The 15759-nt window shown below is 50.1% G+C and overlaps 1 protein-coding gene across 10 annotated transcripts in view; it reads right to left on the bottom strand.

Annotated features, from left to right (window-relative positions):
• The window catches only part of LOC120916544 (MOB kinase activator 2-like), a 303463-nt gene extending 302315 nt beyond the window's left edge, over positions 1-1148 (bottom strand). For 4 of the 10 annotated variants that reach the window (XM_040327584.1, XM_040327585.1, XM_040327583.1 and 1 more), the window contains exon 1: positions 917-1074. The gene's annotated coding sequence lies outside the window, so the exon portion shown is untranslated. Of the gene's footprint in view, positions 1-916 lie in introns of all 10 variants that reach the window. The other 6 variants (XM_040327580.1, XM_040327589.1, XM_040327581.1 and 3 more) reach the window with 5 other exon arrangements.
• Positions 1149-15759: the final 14611 nt, after the last annotated feature.

Below are 15759 nucleotides of genomic sequence, written 5' to 3'. Positions count from 1 at the left end.
TATACCACACTAAAACAAAATATAAGTGATAGTAAAAATATAATAGCGACTGTAGCGATTAACTAGGAGATATAGTCCAAGTAGCAAACATGAAATTGCGCTAGTCTGAGTTCACACCTATGCGAGTAAGTTGTGAGGTTGTGCATCCATGGATCGCACATGTCTTTCCGGCACATCCCAAAAGATACTCGATGGATTGAGATCTGGAGAATTTGGAGGCCAAGTCAACACATCTATCTTGTTGTGTTCCGCAAACCATTCTTGAATTCATCAGACCAGGCCACCTTCTTCCATTGCTCTGTGGTCAAGTTCTGATTCTCAGGTGCCCACTGTAGGTGCTTCTTGGTGTGGACATCAGCTACAGTAGCTCCTCTATTGGATCAGACTACAGGTGCCACCCTTCACTCTCAATGTGCATCAATGAGCCTTGCCTGCCCATCACCCAGTTGCTGGGTCACCAGTTTTCCTTCCTTGGACCACGTTTGATGGATTCTGACCACTGCAGACCCAGAACATGCCACAACAGCTGCAGTTTGTGAGGTTCTCTGACCTATTACAATGTGTTTCTTGTCAAATACCCTCAAATCCTTCTACTTGCCCATTTTTTCTGCTTCTACACATCAACTTCAGGGACAACATGTTCACTTGATCCCCAATATATCCAACCCACTTTCAGATGCCATTGTAAGGAGATAACCAATGTTATTCACTTTATCAGTCAGTGATCATAATGTTTTTGCTGATCAGTGTATATGAAATCGTACAATCAGATTGTACAATCGATCTTCACACACGTTACAATCAGATCGCCAGGAAAACACTCCAAATGAAGTCTGAGATGATGATCAGGTGTAACCCACAGACCGGACTATGATTTCCCTCTACACGACACCCGGGGCCCGCAATCTGTTCTCACCTGTGCCGGTCTCCGGTGTCCTCTCCCCGCTGGCTCTGGCTTGGTCCGCAGTTCGCTCGGCTTTACAAACATCCGCAGAACAAAAGAGGAAGAACTAGCCGGAGTAGTGCGTGTTCCAGCTCAGCTAACACTCCGCCCCTCCCTGTACACAGCGCACTCAGCCAGCCAGCCAATGGACGAGAGCGGGGGAGGAGCCATGTGCTTATGGCAACCGAGGACGCATCATCCCCGCCCCTACAGACAGGGGTCCCAGCTGTTGGCTGCAGTACTGAGGTGTCAACCATCACAGGGCTGACTACAGGCAATAGCTAATGACACCAAAGTATCTTCCTTCTGTTAATATCAGCTCATCACACAATTTTGTTTTCAGATGTTTTCGTAAATCTTGCATGTTTTCAACACACAAGAGAAATGCACTGCTCTTTAGCAAATGCATGGTTTCCGTTTACATGTGTCATTAATTGTTAACTGCAACCCAAACGTGGGAAGCATATGCGCGATTAGCCAAAAGCAAAATGCAACAAAACATGCAATAAAACGCGCAAACCAGAATGCGACAAAAAGCTCCATGAGATACTTTTCACCATTTGTTGCACGTAGGGGACCCCATTGAAATCAATAGGCTTCCCTATGCAGGGCTGCTGTTAGAAACCATGGAGCCCATACAGACAACCTGACACAGGGTCCTATAGCATTGGTCTGCAATCGCTGAGCAGCAAATTATATCACCTGTGATGTATTTTAGTTATCTTGCAAACCTGGCCTGTTAGTGGGCTCTGAGGACAGGGTTGATGACCATTGCTATACAGCCAATGTTATTAATTAACACAGTGAGTGATCAGTACTGATCACACATTGGGCCTGATTTACTATGCTCTGTGCGCTGCGCTGGTTCATGCCTTAATTAGTGCGCCGGGTGGAGGCTTAATTGGGCGCATGAACCAGCGTAGCAGCCGGCGCATTGAAAGTAATATGTAAAGCCGCGCCGAACTCCCTATAGAAGTCTATGGGAGAAATCAAAAGTGTTCATTTTAAAGGCTAATGTGCAAGTTTTGTCCTAAAAAGTGTTTGTGGACCTCAGTCCTGCCCCAGGGAACATGTATCAATGATTTTTTTATTTTTTAAAACGGCCGTTTTTTCGGGAGCAGTGAAATTAATCATTCTTAAAGTGAAACAATAAAAGTGAAATATTCCTTTAAATTTCGTACCTAGGGGGGGTGTAATGTCAGCATGTGAAATAGCGCATTTTTCCCGCACTTAGAACTCCCCCTGCACAAAGTGACATTCAGAAGGAAAAAAGTCATTTAAAAATTCACACGCGGCTATAATGAATTGTCGGCTCTGACAATTCTAAAGGGATTCATTCATAAAACAAACAAAAAAATGTGTAGGGGTTCCCCCAAATTAAATTACCAGGCCCTTCAGGTCTGGAATGGATATTAAGGGGAACCCCGCCGTAAAAACCAAAAAAAAAAAAAAAGACGTGCGGTTCCCGGCAGATATCCATTCCAGGCCCTTCAGGTCTGGTGTGGATTTTAAGGGGAACTCCACCCCAAATTGAAAAAAAAAATGGCGTGGAGTCCCCCTAAAAATCCACACCAGACCCTTATCCGAGCACGTTGACCTGGCCGGCCGCAGAAAAGAGGGGGGGACAGAGTGCGGCCCCCCCCTCTCCTGAACCGCACCAGGCCACATGCCCTCAACATGGGGAGGATGTCCCCATGTTGATGGGGACAAGAGCCTCATCCCCACAACCCTTGCCCGGTGGTTGTGGGGGTCTGCGGGCGGGGGGCTTATCAGAATCTGGAAGACCCCTTTAACAAAGGGGACCCCCAGATCCTGGCCCCCCCCTATGTGAAATGGTAATGGGGTACATTGTACCTCTACCATTTCACCCCAAAAAAAAGTCAAAGTGTTAAAAATGACAGTAGCCGGTTTTTGACAAATCTTTTAATAAAATCTTCTTTTCTTCTTTCCTTCGGGTTTCTTCCGCTGCTTCTTTCTTGGGTCTTCTCGTCCACATCTTGCCCGACGTGTTCTTCTATCTTCTCCGTTCGTCCTTCAGCCTTCTGGTCCCGCATCTTGCCCATTGTCTTGTCCTGTCTTCTTCTCCGTCCGTCCGCCAGCCTCCTCGTCCGCATCTTGTGTCTTCTCCGGTCTTCTTCTCGGTCCGCCAGCCTTCTCGTCCCCGGACCCAGCGTTTGAATTTTATTTGGCCGCCGTGTTCCCGCTCCTGGGACCCGCCCCCCTCTGACGCAACAAGTAAACTCCTTAGAAGGTCATGTGCATCAGAGGGGGGCGGGGTCACAGAGCGTCACACAGCGGGGGAATTCAATTTCAATCGCGCCGCCCGGAGAAGAAGTTCCCGCCGTGTCACACTCATGTGACCCCGCCCCCCTCTGACGCACATGACCTTCTAAGGAGTGGCGTCAGAGGGGGGCGGGTCCCAGGAGCGGGAACACGGCGGCCAAATCAAATTCAAACGCTGGGTCCGGGGACGAGAAGGCTGGCGGACCGAGAAGAAGACAGGAGAAGACACAAGATGCGGACGATGAAAAACAATCAGCGCGAACGCCCCCTGTCAGGAGAGCCGCCGATCGGCTCTCCTATACTCGCGTCTGTCAGACGCGAGTGAGGAAGAGCCATCGATGGCTCTTCCTGTTTACATCGTGATCAGCCGTGATTGGACACGGCTGATCACGTGGTAAAGAGTCTCCGTCTCCGTGAGAGACTCTTTACCGAGATCGGAGATGCAGGGTGTCAGACTGACACCCCGCATCACCGATCGCCGCGCTGCGTGCCCCCACAGGCGCGCGCGGCATGAAATCCTGCAGGACGTCCTGTCAGGATTGTGTAACCACTTCCCGGACGTAAATCGGCCATAGGCTGGGCGGGAAGTGGTTAATTTGCATAGTTTTTCTCTCACTTCCTGTTTGGCTATGGGGCAGGAAGTGAAGGCAAATCTCCCCAATTGGACACAGATAATACAAAATAAACTGACAGGGCCTATAACCCTCCCTCACTCTATCCAAAATTAAAGAAAATAAAACTTGTTGATTATAGTTCTTGTCAGGGGCGGACTGACCATTGAGTCACTCGGGCACTGCCCGAGGGCCCCATGCCACTAGGGAGCCCCATCCGGGTTGCCAGGCTCAGTAAAACCAGGGACAGTATGTAAAAATCTGTGTTTTTTTTAGATCTGTCCCTGATATGTCCGAAAATGACATGCTTTTAATGTGAATATCCCAAGATTTTAGCTGCCCGCCTCTGCACTACCTCCTGGCGTGGTGGTCATCTGTAAGCCAGAGGGGCCCCATAATCTTCTATTGCCCAGGGGCCCCATGAGTTGTCAGTCCGCCCCTGGTTCTAGTTTAAGCACAAATTTCAGAGAGTTTTATTGAGAGCCCTAAGAAAATATAACCATGCCAATAGGCCAGGATACAGCGTTGCTAATATGTAGGAATGTGTGTGTTAGAGCACCCCACCCAATGTTAACTAAAAAATTATTAATTTGCAAATAAGTATTATCTGCTCATTTTTTTGGGGAAGTCTGCACCCCTGATAGTGACAACATTTGTGAGGTGTCTTCACCCTTTCTAATTCATTCACTTCCTGTCACATAGCCAAACAGGAAGTGAGGGTAAAACCTTACTAATATCTTTTCTTGGGGACACAGAGATCAATCTAAATAGTTTCCCATTATGTAAATTGCACTCTAGCATTTTGCTGTGTACACCCCAAATTATTAGGGATCTTGGACTTTGGGGTCCATTTACTAAAGGCAAATCCACTTTGCACTACAAGTGCAAAGCAAGGAAGAAAGAAAACAAAACAACTTTGCTTCTACAGGATTGGATGTTAAAACCATCAGTGCTTCCTCTCTGATTTTCAGCAACTATGCTTGTACTGCAGAGTGGCTTTGCCTTTACTAAACCCCAAACTAAATAATCATTTGGGGCAGGGATCCTCAAACTACGGCCCTCCATCTGTTGTAGAACTACACATCCCACGAGGCCTTGTAATGCACTGACATTCACAGACATGACTAGGCATGATGGGAATTGTAGTTCCTGAACAACTGGAGGGCCGTAGTTTGAAGACCCATGATTTGGGGTGTACACAGCAGTGCTGGAGTGCAATTTGCTTAATGGGGACACTAGTTAGATTGACCTGTGTCCCCAAGAAATGACACTGGTAGGGTTTTAACCTCACTTCCTGTTCAGCTGTGTGACAGGAAGTGAAGCCAATTTTAAGAAAAGGGACACAAAGCTCAACCCAAAAATAAAAAAACACAAAGCAGGGGTTCTAACACTCACTTGGCTTCCCTCAAACACCCACAATTTGAATAGGATTGCCTTGCGCTAGATTTAAGCACAGTGCTGTAAATCAGCACGTCAAGCCTGTCCACCAATAGCAAAACCCCACCCCCCCAACAGGCCATGTTTGCAGGTTTTCCTTCATCTTGCACATGTGCTTTAAAATACAGTCTGGACAGCAATTCTTGATAAGAGAAATCCACAAAACATGTCCTGTCGGGGGTACTTGAGGGCTGAGGACCACTGCAGAAAAAAGAAAATTCTTACCAGTTTTGTCTTTAAAGTCATGGAGAATAAACATGGCAAACATTTCATGATTACACACCAGGAAAGAAGCTTAGACAAAAAATCACACATAATTTGTTAGGCCCAAACCGATTTCAGCTGCAGCTGTCAACATATGTAGCATGAAAAAGTAACAAAAGACAAACTTAACAAATTTTAAAGTAATTTTTATTGGTCAACAAAACAAGGAAAGCAAAAAAAGACAAACAAACAAACACAAACAAAAATACATTTCAAAATTCTAAATAACCATAGCTTCACACATTTTTCATAAAATAAGGCCACATAGACAAATACATCAAAGTGAACATCATTTAAAAATAAACCAAAACCATTGGCAAAATAAAACAAAACCCATGCAACAAACCACATTTGTGTTTAGCAACAGCATTTCTGCCAGCCTGCCCCTTCTGAGGGCAGCTGAGGACTGATCGATCCAAGCTTTTTATAACAGTGCTAGTAATGAAGCAATTGAAATCACATGAACAAATTGCAGTCTCTAGTTTGGGTGAGCTTGTAATTGGGCACACCTGCAATTAACCCAAACCATGCTCTATGAGCATCCAAGGAGTGTTTTTCACCTTTTAAAAAGAAAGGATATTTTTTTTCTAAGTGTTTGAGCATGCTCAGTTCATCACACATGTAGGAACCAAGCTGCAATGGAATGAGAGCTTTTTTTTTTTTTGTTTCCCCTGATCTGATGCTTTCCAGCCTGAAGGGGAGGTGTTAAAGACAGAAGTAAACACGCACATTTAATAATCTATTTGTGGGGAAAAAAAAGTTGCCAATTTTGTTTGGGAGCCACGTCGCACGACTGCGCAATTGTCAGTTAAAGCGACGCCGTGCCGAATCACAAAAACTTGCCCGGTCATTGACCAGAAATATGGTCCGGGCTCAAGTGGTTAAAAATTAACAAAACACAAAAGTGAGCCCAATTTTTGGGGATAATGTGAAAGATGATGTTACACTGAGTAAATAGATACCTTACATGTCACGCTTTACTATTGGAAACATTCCTGCAATGGGGCCAAAATGAATTCCGTGAATATCCCCATAGGCGACCTTTTTCTTTTTTTTCCATGTTACCAGTTTATAGTTACAAAGAAGGTCTAGTGGTAAAAGTATTGCTCTCGCTCTAACGCACGCGTCAATACCTCACATGTGTGGTTTGAACGATGTTTATATATGTGGGCGGGACTTGCGTAAGTCCCGCCCACATATGTAAAAATTATTTTTACTTTTTGCTATAATAAATATCCCCAAAAATATATATTCTAAAAAATCAAAAACCCCTCAGTTTAGGCCGATACGTATTCTACATCTTTTTGGTTCCAAAAAATCGCAAATAGCGTTTAGTGTTTGGTTTTGGCAAAAGTTATAGCGTCTACAAAATATATTTTTTTTTTTGTTTTAACTAGTTATTGGGGCGATCAGCGATTTTTATCGGTACTGCGACATTAAGGCGGACACATCGAACACTTTTTTGGAACCATTGGCATTTTTCTAGCGATCAGTGCTGTAAAAATGCATTGCTTACTCTAAAAATGCCACTGGCAGGGAAGGGGTTAACACTAGGTGTGAGGGAGGGGTTAAATATGTTCCCTGGGTGTGTTCTAATTGTAGGGGGGGGGGGTTGGGACTGACATGTGTAAATGACAGATCGCTGTTCATGAAGGGGAACTCCAGACCCCCCCAAAAAAAATAAGGTGGGTTCCCTCCAGGTGCATACCAGGCTCTTAGGCTTGGTCTGGAACATAAGGGGTTAAACCCGCGCAAAAAAAATAGCGTGGGGTCCCCCCCAAGATCCAAACCAAGCCCTTATCCCAGGCACGCAGTCTGGTCAGACAGGAATGGGGGTGGGGACGAGCGAGCGCCCCCCTCCCTCCTGAGCCATACCAGACCACATGCCCTCAACATGGGGGAGTGTGTGCTGTGGGGGAGGGGGGCACTGCACCCCCACCCCAAAGCACTCTTGTCCCCATGTCGATAGGGACAAGAGCCTCTTCCCGACAACCCTGGCCGTTGGTTGTCGGGGTATGCGGGCGGAGGGCTTATCAGAATCTGAGAGACCCCTTTAATAAAGGGGTCCCCAGATTCCGGCCCCCCACCCTATGTGAATGAGTATGGTGTACATTGTACCCCTACCCATTCACCTGGGGAAAAAAATGGAAAAAAAATAATACACCACACACATTTAAAAATTAATTTATTAGTCAGCCGGGGGTCTTCTGCCGGGCCCCCCACCACCACCCCATTAGGCCCCGGGCTTCGCCATCTTCTGCCGGAACCCCCTTCACCAGTGAGGCTCCTGCCTTTGGGGGAGGGTCCCGGGCTTCCACGACGGTTTCTGCGGGGGGGGTGCACTGGCACCCCACCCCCGTCTTCAGCGACGTAATTCACCGGGACCCCCTTCACCAGTGAGGCTCCTGCCTTTGGGGGAGGGTCCCAGGCTTCCACGACGGTTTCTGCGGGGGGGGGTGGACTGGCACCCCACCCCCGTCTTCAGCAACGTAATTCACCGGGACCCCCTTCACCAGTGAGGCTCCTGCCTTTGGGGGAGGGTCCCGGGCTTCCACGACGGTTTCTGCGGGGGGGGGGGGGGTGCACTGGCACCCCACCCCCGTCTTCAGCGATGTAATTCACCGGGACCCCCTTCACCAGTGAGGCTCCTGCCTTTGGGGGAGGGTCCCGGGCTTGTACGGTGTCTTCCGCCGGGGGGCGACACCCGCGGGCTTCTGCGATGCCTTCCGCTTCTGCCTGTCTCCTCCGCGGAGCACAGGGCTTGTCTCCGCTGTCTTCTCCCTTCTCTTCCATTCGATGTTGACACGACGAGGTCCGGCGCTGGAATGCCGTCTGAGCAGTGGGCATGGACTTATATAGGGCAATGCCACCATGTGACCTCAACCCATGTGACATCACATTCCCATCATGCCCAGGGAATGTGATGTCACATGGGTTGAGGTCACATGGTGGCATTACCCTATATAAGTCCATGCCCGCCGCTGACACGGCATGTCAGCGCGGAACCTCGTCGTGTCAACATCCAATGGAAGAGAAGGAAGAAGACTGCGGAGACAAGCCCTGTGCTCCCGGAGGAGACAGGCAGAAGAAGGAAGAGAGAAGAAAGAAGACGGAAGAAAGCCCTGGCTCCGCGGGGGAGCCAGGCAGAAGAGGGAGCAGAGAAAAGACCGGGGAGTTGGCGCACCCCCGGCAGAAGACCAGGAAGACCGGAACCCTGGCGGAAGGCACCGGAAAGACCGGGGGATAGGCACCATCCCCCGGCAGAAGATTCCGAAGTCCGGATGCCCCTCCCTAATGAAAAAGAGCTTAAATGGGGTGGGGGCATCCGGCGGAAGGCTCCGGAGAGGACCGAGGGATGGCGCCCTCCCCCGGCAGAAATCACCGAAGCCCAGGGTCCCGGCAGAAGATCGGGAGAGAAGAAACCCCCCCTTCTAAGAGAGCTAAAGAAGAAAGGGGGGGCTCCGGAGCAGATTAATAAAATATTTTATTCTGTGTGGTGTTTTATTTTACTTTACATTTCCCCCATGTGAATGGGTAGAGGTACGATGTACCCCATACTCATTCACATAGGGTGGGGGGCCGGCATCTGGGGGCCCCCTTATTAAAGGGAGCTCGCAGATTCCGATTAGCCCCGCCCGCATACCCCGACAACCAATGGCAAGGGTTGTCGGGAAGAGGCTCTTGTCCCTATCGACATGGGGGCAAGAGTGCTGTGGGGTGGGGGGGCAGTGCCCCCCTCCCCCACAGCACACACTCCCCCATGTTGAGGGCATGCGGTCTGGTACGGCTCAGGAGGGGGGGGGGCGCTCGCTCGTCCCCGCCCCCATTCCTGTCCGGGCCAGACTGCATGCTTGGGATGAGGGCTTGGTTTGGATCTGGGGGGGACCCCCGCGCCGAATCGGCGCGGGTTTAACCCCTCACGTTCCGGACCAAGCCTAAGAGCCTAATGTAGCCCTGGAGGGGGACCCGCGCCGATTTCAAGTTTGAAATTTGGCGCGGAGTTCCCCTTCAGGGCTGAAAACAGCTCGGAGATTCCCGTGCGCCGCGTCACGCAGCGCATTCACGGGTACCCTGCTTGGTATTTACCAAGATTTTCACGGCGTACTGACAAGGCGCACGGGAATCCCTGACTTTTCTCTCTGCGCATGCCCAGTATGCAAATGAACCTCCCGAGGTTCAGGCGCACTGTGCAAGCGTACGGGGATCTGTTTTCAAAAAACACTTTCCCTTTCAATTCGGCCCGCCAAACACTTCAAAACACATGTCACTTCACTTCCCCTGCATCCCCCCACCTCCCCCCCTAATAAACTCCCGCCCGAACCCCCGCAATTTACAGTTTAATGTGCCGTGCGCCAGGTCAGTACTGGTGCACAATGCACCCTCTCCTGGGCGCACGGAGCACATTAGTATCTAGGGAAATACACTGCACTAGCAGCGTATTTCTTTAGTAAATGGCCAAACGGCTTCTACTCCTGCTTTTACTCCATGAGTCATGGAGTAAAGGCTTGGTAAATCAGGCCCACTGTGTTAATTCAAGAAGGGAAAGGGCTGGTAAATATGACATATTTACTGGACCCTTCCTCCACTCATCCTACATACTTGCCAACTGTCCCGTTTTTAACGGGACAGTCCCGTCAAATAGGACCTAGTCCCGGCTAATTTAGCCTGCCGGGACTTGTCCCGGCTAGTGGGGAACGCAGACCGAAACAATGGCCGCCGCAGCTGTCCGCTGAATGACTGAATCATGACTGTTATTGTCATGTGACATCGCGTGCGCCGCTATGTATTATGGGAGTTGTAGTCTGAGCCCCCGTTCACACCTAGGCGTATATATGCCTGTAGTGTGACGCTGCTGCAGCCCCGAGACGCCAGAGGGATGATTTAACATGCACCTCTATGGAGATGGTTCACATCTCCACGCCGAACGGCGTACGCCTGCCGCCTGAAAAAAAGTCCCGGACCTTTTTTTCAGGCGGGTTTATGCGTTCGGCATAGGAGATGTGAACCATCTCCATAGAGGGAGTGAAGGCTGCATTCACAATCGCGGCGTTTTGTCGCCAAAAATCGCAGTACAAAACGCTGCTATTTGTAGCCGCAATTCGTGAGACAAAATGCCGCGATTTTGTACGCCGAGGTGTGAATGCAGCCTTAGAGTCTCTGCGGCCGTGCGGGTGCGGCGTCGGCTACGTGCTCGAGTGACAAGCTCCAGGCACTCAGCCTGCTCCCGGGGGGTGGAGTCAGTTACTGTGAAAAGAGCAGCGCAGCCAGCCAAGCCACGTGCTAGACCAGACCTGACCTCCCATTTGCCCGCCGACTCCAGTCACAGTTCCTGCCTCTGCTGTTTCATAAATATAAACAGCACGAAACCGTAATTTTATTAATTTGGTTATTGGTGGTGCCGGACAATTGACCTTTTCTGTTAGCTCCCTCCATGTTACCTCCATGAGAGCTTTACATATATATATATATATATATATATATATATATATATATATATACTCTCATGGAGGTAACAGAAAAAAAAACTAATATTAGAAAACAAGATGAAAGATTAAGTAACATTGACTAAATAGTAGTATCATTGACCCCCAATATCTATATATACAGATATTGGGGGTCAATGATATATATTTTAACCTAAGGTGACCAGATTTTTAAAATTAAATCCGGGGACATATTTTTTCTTTTCTAGTAATGGCAACAATCAGCAACTCTCTGCCCGTTGCCCAGGGAAGGCAAGGAGATAGGCAGGTGGCTGGCCAGGATTTGAGCCAAGGCAGAATAACATGCAAGCGAAGCTGAATGGACATGCGCCCGAAACTGAAGAAAAATTCCCTCCACTCCGACCAATACATGATCATCAGAAAGGGGCACAGATAATGGGAAAAATACAACCCCCCTATGCTAGTAGGCACGGCGGAGCAGGGGTGTGTAATTCAAATATTTTTTTTATTATTCTGCACTGACTTTCTTTGAAATTGCCCCTGCCCCCTATTAAATCCAATCTGGGGACAAAACCAGGGACAGACTTGGTCCGGGGACAGTGTCCTCAATCAGGGGACTGTCCCCTGAAACTGGGGATGTCTGGTCACCCTATTTTAACCTCTAGAACACACATTGGTTTGGATTTTGCAAAAAGAAAAAACAAAGCCTCCTATATACTATATATGAATATACAATCGTTTTACTATTTATTCAATAATACGTCATCTTTTCATCATGTCTTTCTAATATTAGTTTTTTTTTTCTGTTACCTCCATGAGAGCTATATATATATAAAAAACATTTTTAATTGAGCTTTTGTAAATCGTGTTATTGGTATCCCAGTTTACTAGTGCAGCGAGATACTTCTAGAAGTAAAAAAATAAAAAATAAAATCTGCAAAATTAAAGAAATTAAGTTTGTGCATGAATATGAGGCCTATACATTTAATGGGAGATAGAGCCTGATGAACCACAATCATATGTTAGGGCAGGTTCACACTTGTGCGATGCCAGACATTGCATGTAATTTGCAGCGCACTGCTGTTCACATTACATGCGATGTCTGTGTGGTGTGACTTTTTTCTGTTCGGACCACAATCGGATCACATGTGTGTTCACACATATGCAATCTGATTCAAGTCTGAACTGTCAGTTGGAAGTGCGATACGCAAGCTGAACTGGGGGTGTCGTTAACATATAGGGGCTGATTTACCAAGCCTTTACTCCATGACTCATGGAGCAAAAGCAGGAGTAACAGCCGTTTTGACATTTGCTAAAGAAATACGCTGCTAGTGCAGTGTATTTCAATAGTTACTAAAGTGCTCAGTGCGCCCAGGAGAGGGCGCATTGTGCACCACTATAGACCTGGCGCACGGCACATTGAAATGTAAATATTGGGGGTTTGGGCGGGAGATTATTAGGGGGGGAGGTGGGGTGATGCAGGGGAAGTGAAGTGACATGTGTCTGAATGTGTGTTGCGGGCCGAATTGAAAGTGAAAGTGATTTTTGGAAACCGATCCCCGTACGCTTACACAGTGCGCCTGAATCTCGGGAGGTTCATTTGCATACTGGGCATGCGTACAGGGAAATTTCGGAGCTTCCCGTGCGCCTTGTCAGTACGCCGAGAAAATCTTGGTAAATACCAAGCGGCGTACCCGTAATTGCGCTGCGTGACGCGGCGCACGGGAATCTCCGACCTGTTTTCAGCCTGCGCTGACCATGAAGGGGAACTCCGTGCCAAATTTCAAACTTGAAACCGGCGCGGGTCCCCCTCCAGGGGTACATTAGGCTCTTAGGCTTGGTCTGGAACGTGAGGGGTTAAACCCGCGCCGAAAATCGGCGCAGGGTTCCCCCCCAGATCCAAACCAGGCCCTCATCCCAAGCACGCAGTCTGGCCCGGACAGGAATGGGGGTGGGGACGAGCGAGCGCCCCCCCTCCTGAGCCGTACCAGACCGCATGCCCTCAACATGGGGAAGTGTGTGCTGTGGGGGAGGGGGGCACTGCCCCCCCCCCACCCCACAGCACTCTTGTCCCCATGTCGATAGGGACAAGAGCCTCTTCCCGACAACCCTTGCCATTGGTTGTCGGGGTATGCGGGCGGGGGCTAATTGGAATCTGCGAGCCCCCTTTAATAAGGGGGCCCCCAGATGCCGGCCCCCCACCCTATGTGAATGAGTATGGGGTACATCGTACCTCTACCCATTCACCTGGGGGAAAAGTGTAAAGTAAAAAAACACACCACGCAGAATAAAATAATTTATTAGTCAACTCCGGGCCCCCCCTTTCTTCTTTAGCCCTTTTAAAAGGGGGGGTTCTTCTCCCCCGATTTTCCGCCGGGACCCTGGGCTTCGGCGATTTCTGCCAGGGGAGGGGGGCATCCCACCCCGGTCTTATCCGGTGTCTTCCGCCGGGGCCACCCAACCCATTTGAGCTCTTTTTGATTAGGGGGGGCATCCAGACTTCAACGACTTCTGCCGGGGGATGGCGCCTATCCCCCAGTCTTTCCGGTGCCTTCCGCCAGGGCTCTGGTCTTGTTCGTCTTCTGCCGGGGGTGCGCCAACTACCCGGTCTTTTCTCTGCTGTCTTGGCGTTCCCTCTTCTGCCTGTCTCCCCCGCGGAGCCAGGGCTTTCTTTCCGCTTTCTTTCCTGTTCCCTCTTCTGCCTGTCTCCTCCGGGAGCCCAGGGCTTTCTTTCCGCTGTATTCTTCCTTCTCTTCCATTTGATGTTGACACGACGAGGTCCCGCGCTGACATGCCGTCTGAGCAGTGGGCATTGACTTATATAGGGCAATGCCACCATGTGACCTCAACCCATGTGACATCACATTCCCTGGGCATGATGGGAATGTGATGTCACATGGGTTGAGGTCACATGGTGGCATTGCCCTATATAAGTCCGTGACCTCGTTGTGTCAACATCGAATGGAAGAGAAGGGAGAACACAGCGGAGACAAGCCCTGAGCTCCCGGAGGAGCCAGGCAGAAGAGGGAACAGGAAAGAAAGCGGAAAGAAAGCCCTGGCTCCGCGGGGGAGACAGGCAGAAGAGGGAACAGAGAAGAAAGAAGCAGAATAAATCCCTGTCCCCCGGAGGAGACAGGCAGAAGAGGGAACGCCAAGACAGCAGAGAAAAGACCGGGGAGTTGGCGCACCCCCGGCAGAAGACGAACAAGACCGGAGCCCTGGCGGAAGGCACCGGAAAGACCGGGGGATAGGCGCCATCCCCCGGCAGAAGTCGCCGACGACCGGGACCCTCCCCCATAAGCAAGGAGCTTCGTGGTGAAGGGGGTCCCGGCGGAAGACGGCGCAGAAGACGGGGGGTAGGTGCACCCCCCCGCAGAAACCGACGAAGCCCGGGACCCTCCCCCATAAGCAAGGAGCTTCATAGTGAAGGGGGTCCCGGCGGAAGACGGCACAGAAGATGGGGGGGTAGGTGCACCCCCCCCGCAGAAACCGACGAAGCCCGGGACCCTCCCCCATAAGCAAGGAGCTTCGTGGTGAAGGGGGTCCCAGCGGAAGACGGCACAGAAGACGGGGGGTAGGTGCACCCCCCCGCAGAAACCGACGAAGCCCGGGACCCTCCCCCATAAGCAAGGAGCTTTGTGGTGAAGGGGGTCCCGGCGGAAGACGGCGCAGAAGACGGGGGGGTAGGTGCACCCCCCCCGCAGAAACCGACGAAGCCCAGGACCCTCGCCCATAAGAAAGGAGCTTCGTGGTGAAGGGGGTCCCGGCGGAAGACGGCAAAGCCCGGGGCCTAATGGGGTGGTGGTGGGGGGCCCCGGCAGAAGACCCCCAGCTGACTAATAAATTAATTTATAAATGTGTGTGGTGTATTATTTTTTTACATTTTTTTCCCCAGGTGAATGGATAGGGGTACAATGTACCCCATACTCATTCACATAGGGTGGGGGGCCGGAATCTGGGGGCCACCTCATTAAAGGGGCCTCTCAGATTCTGATAAGCCCCCCACCCGCATACCCCGACAACCAACGGCCAGGGTTGTCGGGAAGAGGCTCTTGTCCCTATCGACATGGGGACAAGAGTGCTTTGGGGTGGGTGGGGCAGTGCCCCCCTCCCCCACAGCACACACTCGCCCATGTTGAGGGCACGCGGTCTGGTATAGCTCAGGAGGGGGGGTGCTCGCTCGTCCCCATCCCCATTCCTGTCCGGCCAGACTGCGTGCCTGGGATAAGGGCTTGGTCTGGATCTGGGGGGGACCCCACGCTGGTTTTCGGCGTGGGTTTAACCCCTTACGTTCCGGACCAAGCCGAAGAGCCTAATGTACCCCTGGAGGGGGACCCGCGCCAGTTTCTTGTTTGAAATTTGGCGCGGAGTTCCCCTTTACCCCGGTCCTGTCAGGGGGGAAATGCCTGATCGTCTGTTCATACAATGTATGAACAGCGATCTGTCATTTCCCCTAGTCAGTCCCACCCCCCCTTACAGTTAGAACACACCCAGGGAACATAATTAACCCCTCCCTCGCCCCTAGTGTTAACCCCTTTCTGTGCCAGTGACATTTTCATAGTAAGCAATGCATTTTTAGAACATTGGTCGCTAGAAAAATGCCAATGGTCCCAAAAATGTGTCCGCCATAATGTCGCAGTACCGATAAAAATCGCTGTTCGCCGCCATTACTAGTAAAAAAATATATAATAAAAAAGCCATAAAACTAACCACTATTTTGTAGACACTATAAATTTTGCGCAAACCAATCAAACGCTTATTGCGATTTATTGGAACC

This window comes from Rana temporaria, chromosome 10, assembly GCF_905171775.1.
Source record: "Rana temporaria chromosome 10, aRanTem1.1, whole genome shotgun sequence".
Classification (NCBI taxonomy): domain Eukaryota; kingdom Metazoa; phylum Chordata; class Amphibia; order Anura; family Ranidae; genus Rana; species Rana temporaria.
The sequence above is the reverse complement of the archived record's forward strand: the minus strand, read 5'-3'. Positions and strand labels throughout refer to the sequence as shown.